We start from the raw sequence: 7,079 nt of genomic DNA, 5'->3' as shown, positions 1-7,079 counted from the left end.
ATATTTGGGAGAAAACCATTAACAATGTCATTGCCTAATTCATCAATGGAGGAGACTATCAAAAAATGAGAGTTGGGGGGGGGAATTGGCTAAGGTCAAAATTACGATGCCACGATAGAGGGGAAGTTCCAATGTCATGATGGAGTGTTCTACTGCATGTTCATATTATCATAATGGTAAAATAACTAACTACCAATGGTATGACATGGTCAACCTAACCATTTTCATAAGATTGTGGATGCAAGGGTAAAGTGTTACGATGCCACCATAAGCCATGTAGCATGAGATCGACAGGTCAATTAAACAATGGTAAGATGTTATGATGTTGTGTGTCATAAGATTGTAGGTGCAACTTTAGGGGTCTTTCCAAGGCATGAAGGTGAGGTTTTCATATCATTGTAGCAGTCATAAGATTGTGAAGAAAATTTATAGTGACCTCGATGTTATGATGAAGCTGACGATCGTAGGATTGTGGAGATTATCAAGAGTGTCCCTAACCATAAGATGGATTGACAATCATAAGATTGTAAGATCTAGGTTGACTAGATAAAAGTATTTCACTTGTTTGAGATAGAAAAGAAAAGGGTCTTTGGCCAATAAAAATGTAGGAAAGGTACATGGAGAGTGTTGAATATAATTGACTTATTGATACATTTGACTTGGCATGCTGGTAGCGAAGACAAAATGACTCTTTAACGGTGTATCAGGTTTTTGATCGTCTACAAATTGCTTTCAGCATACCTATGCCTAGTAAATGCAAAGGAACATGTGCTCATCACCTGGTTATCCATCTACCATGACTATCCATTGATTGACCTGTTTACATCACTACAAGGTTTTCTCTAGTCAAGGTTTTACTAATTTTCATACCTTTGCAAGTGTACCAAATCAACTCTATTGTATGGATCATCTTGATTATTATCTAAGCACTTAATGATAGTAGTTGTGGAGTAACTTTAGTTAAAAATATCTCATTTATACTTGTAGTATAAAAGAAAGATTATAACTCTTTCTAAAGATTGACTCTTCTCTATTTTTCTTTGATATTTGCTCTGCAAGTTCACTATAAATTCCTTTTTCCTTTGAATTATAGGGCATTCTACCTTATTTCCTTTATCCATTGATGTATTGTGCAAGACCTATTTGCCTCTCATTAGTGTATTGTGGACATTTTCACTTTTACATGATTGTATCCCTTTGACCTATGAATAATATATAAGTGAATCCTCATCTTCCTTGTGTCATTTATTTGGGGTTTTCTAATCTGCATGTGATTGTCAAACCAAAAAAAGTCTAGATGTGTATATCTTTTGGTGTCATAATGGTTCAAAAGTGCATGTATGGGTATAGATTAGTTTGAACACTCTATTTTGGTGCATCACCTCTTAGATTATAATAGATAGATTTTCTTTCATGCATTCCTTCTCCCTTTTCCCTCCAAGTGTAGTTAGGTGACCCTAATGATAAAGGAAACTGACCTTCTCTGGAGACTCAACCTTATAGTTCAAGTCCCATATCTTGGAGGTTGTTTTAATGTTTCAGAAGGTTGTCTTTAGGTTGAAACATTGGAAAAAGGTGCAAACTTTTGTGACAACAGTTTTTGGAACACCTCGTGGGACTCTATTCAAGAAGATTTCAAAGCTTATTAGTGTCAAGAGAAGAATTAATTTTCTTGATTATGCTGAAGAGATAGTACTAACTTTAGTATGCAAGCCTTCAAGAGGCTCATACCTCAAGTACTTGGTGACTTCAAGCTTTAGATACATCTAGTTTTAGACCAAGGTTGCTATGATTCATGCCCATAGCTGAAAGAAGGACATCTTCTAGAGGTAAATTTCAGTATCAAGAGCTTTCATTTTCAAATCCTAGAAGAAGGAAAACTAGATTGTCTCTATCACTAGTTAGTAGTACAGAGGAAATGCATACCCCTACAAGATCAATCTCCACTCCTCTTGTTGTGAGATCTCAACATAGAATACCATCAGCTCATATCAATAGATCACTGACTTATATGGCACAACCTAGAGCTCATGCCTTTGCCACCTTTAATAGTGGAAGTCCTCTTTGATTAGCCCAAAGACATGATATACTAGTAGCTACACTTAAAAGTATACCTGAATTTACTGGTGAAACTTCTCTCTCTCGCTTAGAACACATTCAAGAGATTACAAATATCTGCAATATCCATGATATTATAGAAGATGATGTGGCCGTTAGAATCCTAGCTTCATCTTTGAAAGGAAAATCCCTAAAATGGTATAGGGGTCTACCACATGGTTCTACAATAGACTAGGATGGATTAGGAGCAGGATTATGTAAACATTTTGAGGACAATAGTGACTATTTGTCACTTTTAGAGCAGCTAACTACTATAAAAAGAGCTCCTCATGAATTTATGACCGATTTCTACTATAGACTTAAAAAAACATAGGATAGAACACCTACTTTAGTGAAGCCTACCCCTGGTAATGCCTTCTTGCATCACCTTAGACCTTTTAACAGTGATGTCACCACTATAATCCAAACCATGGGAGGAGATACCTTACCTGATGCTTATGAAATAACAATAAAGACAAAAAATATCCTAATACAAGAAGGAAAGTTAACCTTTCTTCCCTGATATCCCAAATCACCAACCAAAAATAGCCCCTATGCCCATAACTTCCATAGCACACCCCCTCACATTAGCCCCTCAAGCTTCCACATCTTCAAGTGGAATGGATGAAATCAAGGAGATGGTGCAGTCTATGATGTTGAACATAGATAGGAGATTGCAAGGTAAAGAGAAGAAGTTGGAAGATAGATTCTCTATGATGCAAAAGGTAAGAAACAAGGTGGTGACTTTGAAGAGACAACAAGCTTAGGGGAACAAGGTTCCTCAATTGCAATATCAAACTCCAAACAATGGTAGGCCTCTAAACCATGATTATGGGAAGTCCCTCAGAATAATATGGCTCAAGACCAAGATTTTTGTCCCTCCTACAATTACTCATGTGCCTATTCTATGTGTCATAAGGCTGAATCTCATTTGGCCCTAACCACTAAAAAGCCTACACTAGGATAGTCATATAATGAAAGCCAACCCAAGGATACCTCACATATGTAAAGACAAGGTGATTTCTCTTTCATAAATCATTAGGTGGAGGAACATTGCAATACGAACCAGGACCCCATTGCCCATAATACTAGGAGAAAAAGAAGAGCTATTGAAGATGCTACCCCTCTTCTTCCTAATCAAGATTCAACATCAAATATAATATCTCATGTAAACATAGTGAATGGTCAAGCCAATGTCCCTCAACAACAAAGACAAAGTAATTACAAAGGAGATGTGAATGGCCCCCAAGATATTCCATCTCAACCTCTTACACAATTAGCTCCCAAGGTTTCTATCAAAGCACCTAATACTCCTTTTAGTGTGGTAGAGTAGATGAAGAAGACAAATGTGAATATTTCCATGTGGGATGCTATTGCTACTACACCCATGCAAAAGAGGTTGTTGTAGTAGGAATTGGAAAGTATTGAACCAAAGGATCAATCACTTAGCATGGAAAGTGCCATGAGCCTAGTGTAACCATCAAGGGAGATAGAAACAAGTAAAAATGTTAGACCTCCTCCATTTTATGTTTCTCTGATTATAAGGGATAAACTAGTCCATAATTGCATGATTGATTCAAGGGGTATTAGTTTAGTGATTTCTAAGTGTGTTGCTAATGCTTTAGGAATGAAATATGAGCCCAATATTAGAGATGTATTAGAGCTAGATGGTAGTACTGTATAGACTATAGGGATCCTTAGGAATGTTGAAATGGCCCTACATGCATGCCCTGGTTGTACTATAACTCAAGATATATCGGTTGCTAATGTCATGCCACACTTTGCTATTTGTCTTTTAAGAGACTTCACTGCCCAAATAGGTGGTTACATATCCTCTGATTGGTCATATGTGTTTTTTAGAACAAGTGGAACCAAGGCTTTAATCAAAGCATAGCCTCTAGCCCTCCATCATATTGAGACCTATACCCCTAATCTCATCAATATAAATTACACTATCCTAGAGATGGATGAGAATAACATAACAAATGAGCCTGCCACTTCTCTAGTAGAGATACCTAGTTTTCTCTTAGATGAATGGACTAGTGTGTATCAAATTGACCCCATATTAGAAGCCCTTGAGATAGATCTTGGTACATATTGTGTGTCAAAAAAGGATGTCATTATCCCTAACCTTATGAAGACCAAAGAAGATATGAGTGGGATATGGGGTACATGTATTTTGATGGATCAAGAAATAAGAATGGATCAAGGGCTAGTGTGATGTTGATTTATCCTAAACAAGTAAGGCACTACTTCTCCTTTAAGCTTCAATTCAGTTGTGCCAGTAATGTGGCCAAGTATGAATCTTTGATTTAGGGTCTTCTACTTGCTTAAAAAAGAGGAATTCAAGCATTAAGTTTATATGGAGATAGTGAGTTGATAGTTAATCAGGTGAGAAGTTAGAATATCACTAAGAATGGTTTGCTCAAGTCTTATAAACATAGAGTATGGAATTTTCTTGAAGGTTTCAATGCATTTAATATTTAGAGCATCCTTAGAAAATAAAATAGACATGCTAATAGACTTACAGGAGTAGGTGCATCTTATGATGTGCCAAAAAGCCTAGAGGCTGAAAAGAAATAATAGACTAAAATGGTAGTTAGGCCTGTTATTCCTTACAACAACATTGATTGGCAAGTGTTGTAATTTGATGGACAAATTGTAAGTTTCTTACAGAATGAGGCAGAATTATTAGATAGAAATCAGTCAAGGTTGTAGCACCAATATGGTGATTAGATCATCAATCTTAGTTCTAATATATTTCCTAAGGTTCTCATTACCTTAGAGAATGTCTTCAATCTAGATAATCAAGCAAGAAATAGAGGCATGAACCTATCTATTGACCAAGATGATTACACACCAGTAAAGGTTGCTGATGGAAAATCCTTAAACATGGGAAAGGTATGCTTTGAAACTAAGCAAGAAAGTCTAATTTATCTATGTCGAGGATTTGATGATGTGTTTGCATGGACATATGATGATGTCAAAGGATTTGACACAAGGTTTTTTTGGAATACCATAGACTTAGTAGAAAATGTCAAGCCAATAAGGGAGAAACAAAGGCCAGTGAATCCTAAAATTGAACCATTAATGAGAAAAGAGTTGTCCAAGCTAATTGAGGTTAATATAATTTTCCCTATCAAGCAATTATCATGGGTAGAAAACCTCATCCCTATTAGGGATAATGAAATGTCCCTTTTCTGATTTTTCATGATATTTTCAACCTCTAATCAGATCTTTAAAATCAAACAGCTAATATCCCAAAGATCCACCAAATTCCTCAAGAAACCCCAAATCGGGTATGTTGAAAATAGTGCTAAAAGCTTCACAACTTCACAAATTATTAATGAATCTGAAAATGGAAATTTTTATAGAACTTTCAGCAGCATAACAGCCTACAAATTGACATTTCCAGATCCGTATAGCCTTTACACAACAGCTCAAAAATGTAGGACCAAAACTATGCTCATCGGGCTCCCGAAATAGCACAAAATATGCCCGGAAACACCACAAGAACACTAATAATCTATCTCAGAAGTTTAATCACGTCCCAATATATATATTCAGCTCTATTTTAACAGCTTAAAGTCTAAAATACAGCAGCAACCAAAACTGATATGAAATACTCAACCGAAAACACCAAACTCTTACAAAAATACACCCGGAAACTCACAAATCTGCACTGTTCAGCACAAAGGCAAACTCTGTATGAGCATGCACATGGAATGGCTTCAAACTCCCGTCCTTAACCTTCTTGGAAACCTGCAAACTCCCGTTCTTGGGTCTCCCTGGAAACCTGCAAACTCCTGTTCTTGGGTCTCCTTCTCCATAGGTTTGGCAGCCTCTGAAGAATAACAAAGAATGAGCGAAAATCAAGTCTGGAATGAGCCCAAAATGCCTCCAAACCCCTTAAAAGAGGGCATAACTATAACTCACGTCCAAGAGAGGTTAATGAAACTTATTTTAATAATAATTTTCATTTATTAGTCCAACGGTTTCCAAAGATTAACCCCCTTTTTCCGAAACTTCACTTTCTTGGGCCCGCCTGCCTTAGCAAAGATTTTCTTTTTAAATTATTTGAAAAGGGGACATGACAATTCCTCCCCTCCCAATCATTTCTTGTCCTCAAGCAATGGCTGAACAATAAACCAATCAATCCACCTGGATCCCAAATGTAGTCATGAACTATACTACTAACAATTAACACAGGCTCCTGTAATATCCTCTGCAATATGACCAAGAGGAATCCATAATCAAATTGACAATTATAGCTCAACCAAACTCCGAAATCACCACTACCACAATCAAAAACCCATGAGGCACAAACTCTTAGAACATCAGAACCCAAGTAAAGTGGACAAATCAAACTACCAACACAGTAAATACCATCAACGCATCCCACTGGCCTATATGGAATGTACAATCCAACTCTGCAATAATGGTGAACCCTCTCGAATGAAACTATACCAAGTATGGAGAATCCACACACTGTACAACTCCTGTAGTCAACACAACTCTGCAAATCATCGGCTACTATCTCATAACCATAACTCCCATACACTGCTGATGGTGAAAAGACATTACAAGATAAAGAGTAGGAAATGGAATCCAAGCCAAATTTGTCTGCCATCAACTCCTTAGCACAAGGATCAAATGCTAACTGATGTACATACCCTGAAATATAATGTTGATAAAAAAACCCAACCTCAGTCAACAGCTCACCATGAAGAAGTGATACAACCCACTATGAATGATCACCAGCTAAGTCAAGAGATGTCATAGCCAAAGGAGTAGAATCAATAACAACACCTGCTAAAGCATCACTCCAAAATTCCTGCTCTAAGTCCTGTATTATCAACCTATCAATTGCAGGACCTATCACCATGTCATGCCCATCACAACTCTCATCCCGAGGCATCAAACTATCCCATAACTGATGATAAGCACTAGGAACCAAAGTACATCTCTGTATCATCATCTCA

Source organism: Cupressus sempervirens, chromosome 7 (genome assembly GCF_028749045.1).
Source record: "Cupressus sempervirens isolate cs-2001-9-10 chromosome 7, ASM2874904v1, whole genome shotgun sequence".
Classification (NCBI taxonomy): Eukaryota; Viridiplantae; Streptophyta; class Pinopsida; order Cupressales; family Cupressaceae; genus Cupressus; species Cupressus sempervirens.
Note: the sequence above shows the minus strand (reverse complement) of the source record.